Here is an 18013-nt window from a genome sequence, read left to right as displayed (position 1 = left end):
TTCATCACCATGGCTGTGGCCAGGAAGAATGGGAGCTACTCTAGCAAAGCACTGGCAGTATAGTGAGAGGCTTTGGTTTTTCTGTTCAAGTTGTGTCTTGACAGGAATTCCAAGGTATATGATTGCATTGTGAAGTAGTTCACAACTTTCTGGAGAAGAGTAGAATTACATAGTCGGTAGAAATTAATTGCATATTTCAAAACACTAACAGACAAGATTTTGAATGTTTCTAACACTAAGAAATTATAAATATCTGAGATGACTGATAGGATAATTGTATCATACAATTAAAGTGAATCTTTAAATATATTCAGACTGTTAGCAATTGTAACTGATATCTCTAGCTCTGTTTCTCCCCAACATACGAGGTGTGTGTGAGTGTACATTATATCATGCTGGGAACTCAGTGCCTGGCACATACTAAGTAGTCACTACATCACCAGTTCTCATTTCTATCCCTTTATGGATATTTCTATTTTTCTTAAGAAAATCACTGCTTAAGAGTGCATGCCATTCATTTCTGTACCTTGACTTCATAGGAACATTATATCAGAAGAATATATGTATCATTCAGCCTATGTTAAACGTTCTTATGTACCATCAAAGTTATGAGTCATGAAAAGCAATTTTTTTTAGGAAAACAATAACTTCAAGGTATCAAATATTTGGTTGATATATTTATTCCTAGTAACATGTTTGCTTCTTTTACGAAGCATTCACAGTTGGTCACAGCAATATAAGCTTCCTACTGACAAGTCTAGCTGAGATGTTCAAGACTAGGACAATTCGTGCTTGATTGGTTCTATTCCTGCTCAATTACGAAGAAGTGTTATTTAGTCATGTCAATATTTTCTGAAATAACTCTTTTTGGATGTAGTAACACAGCATCCAAATGCTCTCAGCTCTGGTGCAACTTGAATAGCACAGCATCAAGTGGTTCATGCCTATCGTTACAGTAGTATTATCACATCTCTAAGGCCCAGGCATAACCTGCATGGGGACCATCTGTGCAAGATTTCAGTGTCCAGGTAGAATTACACATACAGTTTCCTGTGATCACTTGTTCAGAATGAAAGGAAGTGGACTACATACCCATTTACTCTGGTGCTACATGGTTATTAAGGTGCAGAATCAATCCTGGGATATGATACTGTCTGATTCACTTAACAGAACATGTAACCCCAGTTGATCCAGAAGCTATGAGTGTATGACAATTAGAAATAAGCATCTCCATTGCTCCCTCTCTCCTTCAAGTGCCTACTGAGAGAATATCCTAGTGAGTACAGCAGATGTTTGCTCAGCATACTGAGTCAGGGTTGTTGTGAACTTTCCAGTCTAGCCATCTCATCTGAGCCTGGAGTGATATTTTGGAAATGATCTTGTCTATAATGGCTTCTCTTAAAAAGAAAACCAATACTGAAATAGACATGGAAAAGAGATTGTCCATAGGAAAACTGAGAAAGAACGATACTTTGCCAACATAGGTAGCTCTTGCTTGCATGCTTGTCAAAAGGCAAGCTTGGTTCTTCAAAGAAGTCACTTGGCATGGTCAAGGCTTGAACCTGATCACTCAGCTCATATTAATTAATTAAATTATATCTGAAAACTCACTGTAAATTACATCTCTTAAAGTACATACCTTTGGTTCTAATCCAACAAATATTACATTTTCCTTTTCTTCAAATATTTAAAAATCATTTATATAAAAAAGCTTACAAAACAAAACAAACAAACAAAAACCAGCCTCAATTCTTTTCTCTAAATTAGGAGTGTTTCCAAGCTATTGTCTTAGTGATGATGTTTCCACCTCACTCATAAATAGATCTCTTAACTCAATCAGAGGCTGCTTAATATCTTGCCAAGTGGAGAGTGGGATTTGTTTCAGGTTTCTTTTGTGATTACACTTAGTTGTTACAAACATGGGCCAGCAGCAGAGATAAAAAAACAGAAAGGGAAGAATTTATTCCAAATAAAGAAAGTCAAGCAATCTGAAACAAACAATTCTACTTAATAGGGCTGACTAGTTTTCCTTTTGCCCTACCACTCACTTGTCTGGTGAGAAGAAAGCCAGTCCTGGACTGCTTCATGGAAAGGTTCTCTGCCCAAAGGATCATCTTCCAGGCAAACATGGAATGTTGACCTCTTGTTAAAGTATTTCCTTGTGCTCCTCTTAATGTTCCTCCATATTTAGCATCAATGAGCCCTCCAGTTTCATAGAGAATGTGTTTACCTTGGCTGTCTTTCAAGAAGGGAAAGATCACCAGACTTGGATCATCAAGTGTGGTCATCATTAGGTGTAGTAATATGTATTTTCAATCCTAGCACTTAAATGTCAGACACAGGAGGATCAAGTTTTCAAGGTTGCTGTTGGTTTCATAGTAAGTTTGATGCTGTCCTGAAGTACATGAAGACCTGTCTTGAACCAAAAACAAGCAAACGAATAAACAACAGCAGAAATTAGAAAATAAAATTTGAAACTGAAAGGGGAAGAAAAATCTGTTCAAAAGAAAATGATCACTTGATATTATTTAATAACAATAACTTAAATTATCATTTAACTTCATTATTGTAAATGTGTAAGATTAATCTAGCACACCTAGATTTACAATGTAGAAAAGTAAGAAAAGAATGTCAGAGTCTCCAATATCATTGAAATCAGTCTTTATATAAACTGGGGTACCATGACAAAGGTGTCTTTCAGATGGAAGTCTTCTGTTGTACCAAATGAGCAGGTTTACGTTCAGTGGCAATCAAGACGCCATCACCCACTTTTTCTACTCTATGCTACTGCTGGCTGCAGACCAGGACATACCAGTCACATTTCTGAGATTGTACATGCCATGAATAATGAAAAATATCAAAGAACAATGAACCTTTACAAATTGTCTTATTTCATAAAGAGAAGACAGTAAGGCATCATTGGGCTTTTAGATACAGACTTTCCCTTTTATGGAGAATAAAGCATATAATTTTATTATTAATGTTTGCTTGCAATCAGGATAGTTGTTTATCTGTCTCTAAAACATAGAACTATGTGTGAAATGTTATTTTGGATGCTTGATACTGATTGCTTCCAGAATTGAGTGGCCTAGCAACAATAGAGATTATGTGTTCTGAAACATAAGGACACCTTGAGGATTGTTCCATAGAATGTTCCCTGAGATTGCTACCATTGCATCAGCTTTTACTCATTGGCTGTTTTACTTTAGCAATGAATAAAATGAACTAAATATATTCTAAGAAACTTTTGATATAACTATATTAATGTAATTATCAGTAAGTTAAAATTATGAATGTTATCAAGGTTAGAGTTATTAATGATGTTATTTTCAGTTCTATGCCTGATTCAACTGTAAACACAGCATTAGACACAGTCCATCTTCATTGGTTTCATAATCAAAAGAGGCACAGACAAGGCACAAAGAACAGACAAAAACTGTTTAAGATTGAAGGCATTTTGATGGATTAGAGCAAAGAAATGTATTACTATTCTGTAGATTCTGAAACCACGAAATGAACAAATCTGAGTGAGGCTTGAGAAAGAATTAATAAGAATGAAGGAAGAAAAGGGAGGAAAGGAGAGAAGAAGGGAGACAGGGAGAAAGGAGGAGAGAGGAAAAATAGGAAAGAGAAAAAGAGAGGAGAAGGGAGAAAGAGAGGAGAGGAGGGAAGAAGGAAGGTAGTGAGGAAGAGAGTAGGGGAGCAAGAGAGGGAAGGAAGGAGGGCATGGAAGGAAGTGAGAGGCTGTTGAAATAATACAACAAAGTCAGAAACCCAACCATGTGGCTTTTCCTATGCAGGGTACATAAACACAGGGACAAAAAGCAGCACTTAAATAAATTACATTGTAATTCTACTGACTGCTGAGGAGACACTTTTGTGTATCCAGAACTGTATAAAAGATGAAAAGAATCCCTGGAAAAATGTCTCTGTGTATCTAAAACTGAGCTTCAAACATACATATCATCTAGTCAAATGAAAGGTCTTTCATGGACAGACAATATTTGTATTCCAAGGACACCTAAGGGTGAGCATCCTGAATAAAAATAACTTAGGTATAGCATAAATAAGACTTGTGGATTGATTGGGTTCCTCATACCACATTTAGACAATTATATACATCCTATGCTACAGAAATACATGTTGGAAAGAAGAAATACAAAGAAAAAGTCTGGATGTGATTTTTGGTCTCTCTGAGAGCTCGTGGGGCTTGCTTCTAGATGCCATGGAGAGGAAGAAGACCTTCATTATTTTTTTTATTATTAATATGGAACCAACGTTGAAGTCTTCTTAGACCTTTAGCTAGATTTTTGGTGAGGATATATGCAGTTGAACTTTATCAAATTATCTTTGGCTAAGAGCTCAGAACTGACCAGGATCAGTGCCAAAAAGTGGTTGCCGGATATACAGCATTAATACAACTAGGGTGACCAATTAAAGGAAAGAATTACCAGCTCTACTTTAAAATAATTTACAGATGCCTCAATAGTTCCCAGAAAACTCAGAATTGTAGAGACTCAGTGATACCTGTCATGGGTAAATAGTTCACTGCTTATAAAGTATGTGCAGTGTTTGAGATCTGCCATGTAGAGAAATTGGAAGACATTGGCTAGTTTTACTGAACAAAGATGGTCTTATGGGAGAAATGACTTAATATAACTGTTTCAGCTTAATTGTGACAATGGTATATGGGTATTAAAAGACTGATTATATTTTTAAACATCAGATGATTGCAGCACAGTTTGGTGTGAATAAAAAATGTCCCCAACTTGTCATGCTTGAATCTAGACCCACAGTTGGCATGGCTGTCTTAGAAGATTAAAAAATCATTTGGGTATGGGGTCTAATTGTCAGATGTAGGGGCAAAGCTAAAGTAGATGATTGCAGGCAGAGCTGCAACTTCATTTGTGTATATGTGTGTAAGAAGGTATTACCTTTGCTTTCTGATCTGCAGAAATGTAGCAGGTCAAACTGTAGGGTTTGCAACTATAGAGTTTCTCCCAGCTCTTATGCCTCACCTGCTGTTAATCTGAAAGCTAAGAGAAATTATTGTTCCCTAAATTGTTTGTGTGCAGTATTTTGTCTCAACAAGAGAAATTTTATTTTCACAAAATAGAGTAAGATGGAACACTATGCAACTCATTCTTTGAAGCCACAGTAACACTTATTCTATTTTTTTTTTACACAGTATTTTTTTTAACGACTTTATTTTGCAAAACAAAAATAAATGTACAGATTTTAAACATTTTTTGCTTAAAATTATACATTTTTATCAGTACTGTTTTTTCGGACATTAAAATAAATTTTACATAAAACCATGTGAATATATTTTTTAGTCAGTACTTGATTTTTTTCAAGGGCTTGACAGTATGCATTGAAAACCTACTAGTTACAATAAGCGTAAAGTACATGTAAAACAAAACGCAACGTGGAAATAGTCAAAGTCTTCTTGTTTTGTGAATATATGTATATTTTTTGTTTTCTTTATTTCTTGGACTTCATAAAGTCTATGAGTTGTTTCTGGGGGAGTGCAAGCCTCTGGGGTTAGCATCCCACTATCAGTGACTGCATATTATGTCTGTTCTTTTGTGACTGGGTTATCTCACTCAGGATGATCTTCTCTAGATGCAGCCATTTTCTTAAGAATTTGGTTAAGTCATTGTTTCTGGTGGCTGAGTAGTATTCGATTGTGTATATGTACCACAATTTTTGTATCCATTCGTCTTCTGAAGGACATCTGGGATCCTTCCAGCTTCTGGCTATTATAAATAGAGCCGCTATAAACATTGTGGTGCATATATATTTGTTGTGTATTAAAGTGTCTCTGGGATATATGCCCAGAAGTGGAATAGCTGGGTCTTCAGGTAGTACTATATCCAATTTTCTGAGGTATCGCCAGACAGATTTCCAGAGTGGTTGTATTAGCTTGCAACCAAACCAACAGTGGAGAAGTGTTCCTATTTCTCCGCAGCCTCGCCAGCATGTGCTGTCATCTGAGTTTTGGATCTTGGCCAATCTGACTGGTGTGAGGTGGAATCTTAGGGTTGTTTTGATTTGCATTTCCCTGATGGCTAAGGATGTCCAGCACTTCCTCAGATGTTTCTCGGCCATTTGGTGTTCCTCAACTGAAAATGATTTGTTTAGCTCTGTACCCCATTTTTTAATAGGGTTATTTGATTCTCTGGTGTCTAGCTTTTTGAGTTCCTTGTACACCTTGGATATTAGGTCTCTATCTGATGTGGTGTTGGTAAAGATCTTTTCCCATTCTGTTGGTTGCTGTTTTGTTTTCTTGACGATGTCCTTAGCCTTACAGAAACTTTGCAATCTCATTAAGTCCCATTTGTTAATCTTTGACCTTAGAGCTTGAGCCATTGGTGTTTTGTTGAGGAAATTTTCTCCTGTGCCTATGTGTTTTAAGGTTTTCCCTACTTTCTCATCTAATAGTTTCAGTGTATCTGGTTTAATGTGGAGATCTTTAATCCACTTACACTTGAGCTTTGTGCAAGGAGATAAGAACGGGTCTATTTTCATTCTTTTGCATGTTGAGTGCCAGTTGGACAAGCACCATTTGTTGAATAGGCTGTCCATTTTCCATTGAATGTTTACTGCTCCTTTGTCAAAAATCAGGTGACCATATACATGAGGGCTCATTTCTGGATCTTCTATTCTATTCCATTGATCCACCTGCCTATTTCTGTACCAGTACCATGCAGTTTTCAGCACAATTGCCTTGTAATATAGCTTGAGGTCAGGAATAGTGATTCCCGCAGATGTTTTCTTGTTGTTGAGGATGGATTTCGCTATTCTAGGTCTTTTGTTATTCCATATGAAATTGCACATTGATCTTTCCAATTCCATGAAGAACTGGGTTGGAATTTTGATGGGGATTGCATTGAATCTGTAGATTGCTTTTGGTAGGATGGCCATTTTTAAGATGTTGATCTTTCCAATCCATGAGCATGGGAGATCTTACCTTTTTCTGAGATCCTCCTCAATTTCTTTCTTTAGAGGTTTGAAGTTCTTGTCATACAGGTCCTTCACTTGCTTAGTAAGAGTCACACCAAGGTATTTCATAGTTTTTGTAACGATTGTGAAGGGTACCTTTTCCCTAATTTCTTTCTCCACATGTTTGTCCTTTGAGTATAGGAAGGCTACTGATTTGTTTGAGTTAATTTTGTATCCGGCCACTTTGCTGAACTTGTTTATCAGCTGTAGGAGTTCTCTGGTGGAATTTTTGGGGTCACTCAAGTACACTATCATGTCATCGGCAAAGAGTGATGTCTTTATCTCTTCCTTTCCGATTTGTATCCCCTTGATCTCCTTTTGCTGTCTAATTGCTCCAGCCAGGACTTCCAGTACTATGTTGAATAGGTAGGGGGAGAGTGAGCAGCCTTGTCGAGTCCCTGATTTAAGTGGGATTGCTTCAAGTTTGTCACCATTAAGTTTGATGTTGGCTGTTGGTTTGCTGTATATTGCTTTTATTATGTTTAAATATGGGCTTGGATTCCTGTTCTTTCCAGGACTTTTAACATGAAGGGGTGTTGGATTTTGTCGAATGCTTTCTCAGCCTCTAGTGAGATGACCATGTGATTTTGGTGTTTAAGTTTGTTTATATGGTGGATTACATTGATGGATTTCCTTATGTTAAACCATCTCTGCATCCCAGGGATGAACCCTACTTGGTCATGATGAATGATGGTTTTGATGTGTTCTTGGATTCGGTTAGCAAGGATTTTGTTGAGTATTTTTGCATCAATGTTCATAAGTGAGATTGGTCTGAAGTTCTCTTTCCTTGTAGAGTCTTTGTGTGGTTTAGGTACGAGGGTTATTGTAGCCTCAAAAAATGAGTTGGGTAATATTCCATCTGATTCTATCTTTTGGAATAGTTTGGCGAATATTGGTGTTATATCCCCAATAAATGTCTGATAAAATTCTGCACTGAACCTGTCTGGACCTGGGCTTTTTTTGGTTGGGAGGATTTTGATGACTTCTTCTATTTCTTTAGGTGTTATAGGGTTATTTAGATGGTTTACTTGGTCCTGGTTAAACTTTGGGACCTTGTATCTGTCTAGGAATTTGTCCATTTCCTCCAGATTTTCCAATTTTGTGGAGTATAAGTGTTTGTAGTTGGATCTGATGATTTCTTGAATTTCCTTAGTTTCAGTTGTTATGTCACCACTTTCCTTTCTGATTTTGTTAATTTGGATACTCTCTCTTTGCCCTTTAGTTAGTCTGGCTAGGAGTTTATCAATCTTGTTGATTTTCTCAAAGAACCAACTCTTTGTTTTGTTGATTTTTTTCAATGGTTCTTTTTGTTTCTATTTGGTCTATTTCTGCACTAATTTTGATTATTTCTTGCTGTCTACTCTTTTTGGGTATATCTACTTTCTTTTCTTCTATGGCTTTTAGCTGTGCTGTCAGGTTGCTGATGTAAGCTCTCTCCAGTTTCTTTTTGGAAACACTTAGGGCTATGAGTTTTCCTCTCAATACTGCTTTCATTGCATCCCATAGGTTTGGGTATGTTGTGTTATCGTTTTCGTTGAATTCTAGAAAGTCCTTAATTTCTTTCTTTATTTCTTCTTTGACCCTGCTATCCTTTAACAGAGCGTTGTTTAGTTTCCATGTGTATGTGGGCTTTTTGTTGTCTTTGTTGTTGTTAAAGACCAGCCGTAGACCATGGTGATCTGAGAGGATGCATGGGAGTATTTCAATCTTCTTATATCGATGAAGGCTCATTCTGTGTCCAATTATTTGGTCAATTTTCGAGAAGGTGCCATGGGGTGGTGAGAAGAAGGTGTATTCTTTTACTTTAGGATAGTATGTTCTGTATATATCTATTAATTCTAGTTGGTTCAAAGTCTCTGCTAGTTTTGCAGTGTCCTTGTTCAGTTTCTGTTTCTCTGATCTGTCCATTGTTGAGAGTGGGGTATTAAAGTCTCCCACTATTATTGTGTGGGGTGAAATGTATTTTTTGAGCTTTAGTAGAGTTTCTTTTATGAATGTGGGTGATTTTTTATTTGGAGCATATATGTTAAGGATTGAGAGTTCCTCCTGACAGATTTCCCCGGTAATGAGTAAAAAGTGTCCTTCTTTATCTTTTTTGATAACTTTTGGTTGGAAGTTTACTTTATTCGATATTAGAATAACCACTCCAGCTTGCTTCTTGGAGCTGTTTGCTTGGAAGTTTTTTTTCCCACACTTTTACTCTGAGATAGTGTCTGTCTCTGTCTCTGAGATGAGTTTCCTGTATGCAGCAAAAGGCTGGATTTTGTTTATGTATCCAGTCTGATAGTCTATGTCTCTTTATTGGGGAGTTGAGACCATTTATGTTAATAGATATCAAGGAATAATTGTTTCTGTTTCCTGCCATTTTTGCTTTTTTGGGTTGAGTTGTGTCTGTGTTTTTTTCTTCTTTTAGTTTTCTTGTTTAGGAGTTTTCTTGTTTTTATTTGGCTGTATTTTCCCTCCTTGTATTGGGTTTTCCACCTATAATTCGTTGTAGTGCTTGGTTTGTGGTCAGATATTGTGTGAATTTTGATTTGTCTTGAAATATCTTTGTCTCTCCATCGATGGTGATTGATAGTTTTGCTGGGTATAGCAGCTTAGGCTGGCACTTGTGCTCTCTTAAGGACTGCATGATGTCTGTCCAGGCTCTTCTAGCTTTCATAGTCTCTGTTGAGAAATCGGGTGTGAGTCTGATTGGTCTGCCTTTATATGTTACCTGACCTTTTTCCCTTACTGCTTTTAGTATTCTTTCTTTACTTTGGGCACTTGATGTTTTTACTATTATGTGTCGGGAGGTATTTCTTTTCTGGTCCAACCTATTTGGAGTTCTGAAGGCTTCTTTTATGCTCGTGGTCATCTCATTATTGAGGGTAGGGAAGTTTTTTTCTATGATTTTGTTTAAGATATTTACTGTGCCTCTTAGTTGACACTCTTCTCCCTCTTCTATTCCTATTATCCTTAGGTTTCGTCTTCTCATTGTGTCTTGTATTTCCTGGACATTTTGGGTTAGGAGCTTTTTGTTTTTTGCATCTTCTCTGGCTGTTTTGTCTATGTTTGCAATGTTTCTTCTGCCCCCGAGATTCTCTCCTCGATCTCTTGTAATCTGTTGGAAATGCTTGCTTCTGTGACTCCTGATTTCTTTTTTTTTGGTGTTCTGACTCTAGGGTTATCTCTTTTTGCGTTTTCTTTATTGTGTCAATTTCTGTTTTAATTTCCCTCTTCCATTCCTTTATTTCTTTGGTTCTGTTTTTCTCTCGTTCTTTGAGTTCTTTGAGTGTTTTTTTTGTTTCTTCTTTAAAAGCTTCTGAATCTTTTTGCTTTTCCTCCCTTTCTTGTTTAAGTAACTCAATCAGCGCCTTGAGGCATGATTTCAGGTCTGTGTCTTCTTTTTCTGGAGTGTTTGGAATTCTGATGTTTGCTACCATGGGAGAGCTGGGTTCTGGTGTTGCTAGATTGTCTTGGTTTCCTTGGGATATACCCTTTCTCTTTCCTCTTGCCATTTTGTTGTCAGTGATATGTTCTTGCCTTTCCCTTGTATCTGGTCTGTGTCCCTGGTACACTTTCCGTGTGCACTCCGCAGAAATCTCTCTACTCCCCGGCAGCCCAGGTTCTGGGTGGCAGCTGGGCCAGGCTCCGCTCTGCGTCCTGAAGTCGCCTCTGGGTGGAAACAGACGTTCCTAAGATCTGTTCCTGGTCACAGATGCTCAGCCTCAACAAGCCGCCTTTTCGGCTGGCAGGTGGGCCAGGCTCCGCTCTGCGTCCTGAAGTCGTCTCCGGGTGGGAACAGAAGTTCCTAAGATCTGTTCCCGGTCACTGGATCGGGGAGGACAGGGCAGGTCAGGGCAGGGGGTGCCCTTTCCGTGTGCACTCCGCAGAGATCCCTCTGCTCCCCAGCAGCCTAGTTCTCCCACTCACCAGTTGCTCAGCCTGTCTATTCTTTTTTTTTTTAACAACATTATTTTACAAAACAAAGATAAATGTACAGATTTTAAGCATTTTTTTTGCATAAAATTATACAATACATTTTTGTCAGTACTTTTTTCAGATTTTAAAATAATTTTTACATAACTGTATGAATATATTTTTTAGTTAGTACTTGATTGTTTTTAAGGTTTGATAGTATTTATTGAAAACTTAATAGTTACAATGAGCATAAAGTACATGTAAAACAAAATGTAACATGAAAATAGTCAAAGTTTTCTTGTTATATAAAGATGTTTTTGTTTTGTTTTGTTTTCTTTTCTTTATTTCTTGGACTTCATAGAGTCTGTGAGTTGTTTCTGGGGCAGTGCGAGCCTCTGGGGTTAGCATCCCATTATCAGTGACTGCATATTATGTCTGTTTTTTTGTGACTGAGTTATCTCACTCAGAATGATATTCTCTAGATGCAGCCATTTTCTTAAGAATTTGGTCAAGTCATTGTTTCTGGTAGCTGAGTAGTATTCCATTGTGTATATGTACCACAATTTTTGTATCCATTCATCTACTGAAGGACATCTGGGTTCTTTCCAGCTTCTGGCTATTATAAATAGAGCTGCTATGAACATTGTGGTGCATGTATCTTTGCTGTGTACTAAGGTGTCTCTGGGGTATAATGCCCAGAAGTGGAATAGCTGGGTCTTCAGGTAGTATTATGTCCAATTTTCTGAGGTATCGCCAGACGAATTTCCAGAGTGGTTGTATTAGTAGGCAACCCCAACAACAGTGGAGAAGTGTTCCTCTTTCTCCACAACCTCGCCAGCATCTGTCGTCATCTGAGTTTTGGATCTTGGCCAATCTGACTGGTGTAAGGTGGAATCTCAGGGTTGTTTTGATTTGCATTTCCCTGATGGCTTAGGATGTCAAGCACTTCCTCAGATGTTTCGCGGCCATTCGGTGTTCCTCAACTGAAAATGATTTGTTTAGCTCTGTACCCCATTTTTTAATAGGGTTATTTGATTCTCTGGTGTCTAGCATTTTGAGTTCTTTGTATTCCTTAAATATTAGACCTCTATCTGATGTGGAGTTGGTAAAGATCTTTTCCCATTTTGTTGGCTGCCATTTTGTTTTCTTCACAAAGTCTTTAGCCTTACAGAAACTTTGCAATCTCATTAAGTCCCATTTGTTAATCTTTGACCTTAGAGCTTGAGCCATAAGTGTTTTGTTCAGAAAATTTTCTCCTGTCCCTATATGTTCTAAAGTTTTCCCTACTTTCTCATCTAATAGTTTCAGTGTATTTGGTTTAAGGTGGAGATCTTTGATCCACTTACACTTGGGCTTTGTACAAGGAGATAAGGGAGGCTCTATTTTCATTCTTTTGCATGTTGAGTGCCAGTTGGACCAGTACCATTTGTTGAATAGGCTTTCCTTTTTCCATTGAATGTTTACGGCTCCTTTGTCAAAAAATCAGGTGACCATATATGTGAAGGCTCATTTCTGGATCTTCTATTCTATTCCATTGATCCACATGCCTATTTCTGTACCAGTACCATGCAGTTTTCAGCACAATTGCCTTGTAATATAGCTTGAGGTCAGGGATAGTGATTCCCGCAGATATTTTCTTGTTGTTGAGGATGGATTTCGCTATTCTAGGTTTTTTGTTGTTCCATATGAAATTGCACATTGATCTTTCCAGTTCCATGAAGAACTGTGTTGGAATTTTGATGGGGATTGCGTTGAATCTGTAGATTCCTTTTGGTAGGATGGCCATTTTTTAAAATGTTGATCTTTCCAATCCATGAGCATGGGAGATCTTTCCATTTTCTGAGATCCTCCTCAATTTCTTTCTTTAGACGTTTGAAGTTCTTGTCATACAGGTCCTTCACTTGCTTAGTTAGAGTCACACCAAGGTATTTCATAGTTTTTGTGACAATTGTGAAGGGTACGTTTTCCCTAATTTCTTTCTTCACATGTTTGTCCTTTTAGTATAGGAAGGCTACTGATTTGTTTGAGTTAATTTTGTATCCCACCACTTTGCTGAACTTGTTTATCAGCTGTAGGAGTTCTCTGGTGGATTTTTTGGGGTCACTTAAGTACACTATCATGTCATTGGCAAAGAGTGATGTTTTTATCTCTTCCTTTCTGATTTGTATCCCCTTGATATCCTTTTGCTGTCTAATTGCTCCAGCCAGGACTTAACACTTATTCTTAAACCACACAAAGACCCTACAAAGAAAGAGAACTTCAGACCAATCTCCCTTATGAACATTGATGTAAAAATACTCAATAAAATCTTTGCAAACCAATAGCCAACATTAAAATGATCCAAGAACATATCAAAATGATAATTCACCATGATCAAGTAGGCGTCATTCCTGAGATGCAGGGATGGTTTGATACACAGAAATCTATCAATGTAGTTCACCATATAAACAAGCTCAAAGAAAAATAACCACATGATCATCTCACTAGATGCCAAGAAAGCATTTGACCAAAATCAACACCCCTTCATTTTAAAAGTCTTTGAAAGAACAGGAATCCAAGGCCCAAACCTAAATATAACAAAAGCAATATACAGCAAACCAAAAGCCAACATCAAAAAATATAGCCTTGTGGCAAATTTTGGTATTTAAAAATCATCATGTTTAATCTTCACATATCAAAAACTTTGACTATTTCCATGTTACATTTCATTTTACATATACTTTATGATCTTTGAAAATAGTTAAATTTCAATGCATATATCAAACCTTTAAAAAAATCAAATACTGTGAAAAATATATTCCTATATATTTATGCTAAAATGCTTTTAGTAATCTGTATGTGTCTCTGTTTTTTTTTTTTGGGATGCAAAAATAGTTTAATATACAGAAATACATCAATGTAATCCATCATATAAACAAACTCAATGAGAAAAACCACATGGTCATCTCACTAGATGCTGAGAAAGCATTTGACAAAATTTAACAACCCTTCATCTTAAAAGTCTTGGAAAAAACAGGAATGCAAGGTCCATACCTAAATATAATAAAAGTAGTATACAGCAAACCAATAGCCAACATCAAACTTAACAGTTGGAAACTTGAAACAATCTCACTAAAATCAGGGACTCACAAGGCTGCCCACTCTCCCCCTACCTATTCAACATAGTACTAGAAGTCCTAGCCAGAACAATTAGACAGCAAAAGGAAATCAAAGGGATACAAATTAGAAAGGAAGAAGTAAACACATCACTATTTGTAAATGACATGATAGTGTACATAAGTGACCACAAAAATTCCACCAGAGAACTCTTAGAGTTTATAAACAAGTTCAGCAAAGTGTCTAGATATAAAATTAACTCAAACAAATCAGTAACCTTCCTGTAGTCAAAGTTCAAACGTGGAGAAAGAAATTAGGGAAAAGATACCCTTCACAATAGTCACAAACAATATGAAATACCTTGGTGTGACTCTAACTAAGCAAGTGAAGGACCTGCATGACAAGAACATCAAACCTCTAAAAAAGGAAATCAAGGAAGATCTCAGAAAATGGAAAGATCTCCCATGGTCATGGATTGGAAAGATCAACATTTTATTGTTTTTTTTTTTTTTTTTTTTTTTTTTTTTACCATTTTAGTGGGAGTTTTATTCGGATTGATCAGTGTAATATCCTTTGTGCCTTAGATGAGGTCATGTATGCAGGAAGTGATCAATTAGTGCTTATTGAATCAGTCCTATGGGAAAAGGGAACAGACTTTGCAATATCCTCTCAGGTTGTAGGGTCTCTTCCCCAGAGAGCTGCACATTCCAGGCCCATCCGTCCCTCTTTGCCGAGGTTTCCCTGTTGTTCTGTGTGGAGCTCTAGTTGCTTGAGTTTCAATATTAGGATGACTTCAGAGATGTTTTGCCATGAAGCATGGCTTCCGAGGGGCTGAGGACACTTTGTTGTGTGTGTCAGTGATTCTTTAGGGCTGTGCTAAGAGAACAACTGGAACAGGCATCCAGGTGCAGTCTCTATCTGGGGCTGAAGTCGCGCTTTGAAGTACCGGAGGGTATACTTCCCACAAAGCTTATTCTGTTAACTCAGAGAAGCTGAGTCTCTTCACCCAGCCTGTACTTTGCTCCCTGAGATACAATGGTATTTATCGAAGCTTTAAAAACATGAGTGGCTATGCCTGATTTTGATGGCTTTTGCTGCTAGATTGCTTAACTTCTGCTGTGATTTTGGGTTACTTTCTTATCCCTGGACCTCAGTTTCATCAGGATGATGGAGTTGGAAGGTACATTCTAGTGGGCACCTTCTGATCTCAGAAGTCACCACCTCCACTGACTTTGCATAGTTTAATGCGCACGTGTGTGTGTGTGTGTGTGTGTGTGTGTGTGTATGAGAGAGAGAGAGAGAGAGAGAGAGAGAGAGAGAGAGTGTGAGTGTAATTACACTTATCTGTATTTGAACTTGTGGAGACCGGAGGCCAACTCTGGGTATCTTTGTATATTGTGTTCTTATATATATTTATGTATATTATAATATATTAAATATAAATCTATCTATCTATCTATCTATCTATCTATCTACCTACCTACCTACCTACTTATCTATCTATCTATCTATCTATCTATCTATCTATCTATCTATCTATCTGCAGTAAAGAGAAAGTGATATTTGGCTGAGCTAGCTGGCCATCAAGCCCCCAGGATGTTCTTTCTTCTCCCAGTGCTTCGGTAATGGTTACTCCTCACAACAGGCTCTTACAAGGTTGCTGGGGATCTGAACTGAGATCCTTATGTTTGTACAGCAAATATTTTAGCCATCTCTCCATACCTCATACAATTTTACCTTTACCGGTGAATTCACATAGTAAACGAGCCCAATGTTACAGTTTTCTTTTCTTCTTCTAGAAAGCACTGACAAGAAGAGATCAAGAATCAGAGCCATTGGGGAGCAACAGTGACAGAGCAAAGAGATAAAACAAACAAACCCAGCTGTGTTGTGGACAGTAAGAAAAACACGCAGCTGTTTGGTGCTGGGTGACAGGCCCTGTGTCTGCTATAACGGGCTGCAGCTGATCGTGGGACAGGCAGGTAGAGAACAGGACAGAATCTAAGACTGGATTCCTGAGTACAGATCACAGGAAGCAGGGACAGGGCAGGAGGATACACTCACTGAGCCACCCTGTGGCTAGGCCACTTACAGATGTGGTTCACTCATTTCTGATAAGAGCCTCCAGAGCAAAAGACCAGTAAACCATATGGATAAATGTTGGATGTAGCTAGGTACCAGGGAACCAATCACAAATCAAAACTACACTGAAATTCCATCCCCAGTCAGAACAGTGATCCTTAAGAAAATAAATAACAATGGATGCTGGCAAAGATGTGAATTTAAGGGAATATGTATACATCCAGGAGTAAGTAGGATGGATGGCTGCCTCTCAGCTACAATTGCACTACTATGGCTGGCGAGAACATAGGTTTTGGCGGACACTTGGTGACTGTCACCATGCCTGGCACCTCTCTTTATTTTTTCTTTGACCCTGCTATCCTTTAACAGAGCATTGTTTAGTTTCCATGTGTATGTGGGCTTTTTGTTGTCTTTGTTGTTGTTAAAGACCAGCCGTAGACCATGGTGATCTGAGAGGATGCATGGGAGTATTTCAATCTTCTTATATCGATGGAGGCTCGTTCTGTGTCCAATTATGTGGTCAATTTTCGAGAAGGTGCCATGGGGTGGTGAGAAGAAGGTGTATTCTTTTACTTTGGGATAGTATGTTCTGTATATATCTATTAATTCTAGTTGGTTCAAAGTCTCTGCTAGTTTTGCAGTGTCCTTGTTCAGTTTCTGTTTCCCTGATCTGTCCATTGGTGAGAGTGGGGTATTAAAGTCTCCCACTATTATTGTATGGGTGAAATGTATTTTTTGAGCTTTAGTAGGGTTTCTTTTATGAATGTGGGTGATTTTTTATTTGGAGCATATATGTTAAGGATTGAGAGTTCCTCCTGACAGATTTCCCCGGTAATGAGTAAAAAGTGTCCTTCTTTATCTTTTTTGATAACTTTTGGTTGGAAATTTACTTTATTCGATATTAGAATAGCCACTCCAGCTTGCTTCTTGGAGCTGTTTGCTTGGAAGTTTTTTTCCCACACTTTTACTCTGAGATAGTGTCTGTCTCTGTCTCTGAGATGAGTTTCCTGTATGCAGCAAAAGGCTGGATTTTGTTTATGTATCCAGTCTGATAGTCTATGTCTCTTTATTGGGGAGTTGAGACCATTTATGTTAATAGATATCAAGGAATAGTTGTTTCTGTTTCCTGCCATTTTTGCTTTTTTGGGTTGAGTTGTGTCTGTGTTTTTTTTCTTCTTTTAGTTTTCTTGTTTAGGAGTTTTCTTGTTCTTACTAGGCTGTATTTTCCCTCATTGTATTGGGTTTTCCACCTATAATTTGTTGTAGTGCTGGGTTTGTGGTCAGATATTGTGTGAATTTTGATTTGTCTTGAAATATCTTCGTCTCTCCATCGATGGTGATTGATAGTTTTGCTGGGTATAGCAGCTTGGGCTGGCACTTGTGCTCTCTTAAGGAGTGCATGATGTCTGTCCAGGCTCTTCTAGCTTTCATAGTCTCTGTTGAGAAATCGGGTGTGAGTCTGATTGGTCTGCCTCTATATGTTACCTGACCTTTTTCCCTTACTGCTTTTAGTATTCTTTCTTTACTTTGGGCGCTTGATGTTTTTACTATTATGTGTCGGGAGGTATTTCTTTTCTGGTCCAACCTATTTGGAATTCTGAAGGCTTCTTTTATGCTCGTGGTCATCTCATTCTTGAGGGTAGGGAAGTTTTCTTCTATGATTTTGTTTAAGATATTTACTGTGCCTCTTAGTTGATACTCTTCTCCCTCTTCTATTCCTATTATCCTTAGGTTCGGTCTTCTCATTGTGTCTTGGATTTCCTGGACATTTTGGGTTAGGAGCTTTTTGTTTTTTGCATCTTCTCTGGCTGTTTTGTCTATGCTTGCAATGTTGTCTTCTGCCCCCGAGATTCTCTCTTTGATCTCTTGTAATCTATTGGAAATGCTTGCTTTTGTGACTCCTGATTTCTTTTTTTGGTGTTCTGAA

Source organism: Micromys minutus (assembly GCF_963924665.1).
Source record: "Micromys minutus genome assembly, chromosome: 15".
Lineage (NCBI taxonomy): Eukaryota > Metazoa > Chordata > Mammalia > Rodentia > Muridae > Micromys > Micromys minutus.
This window is presented reverse-complemented; position numbering follows the sequence as displayed.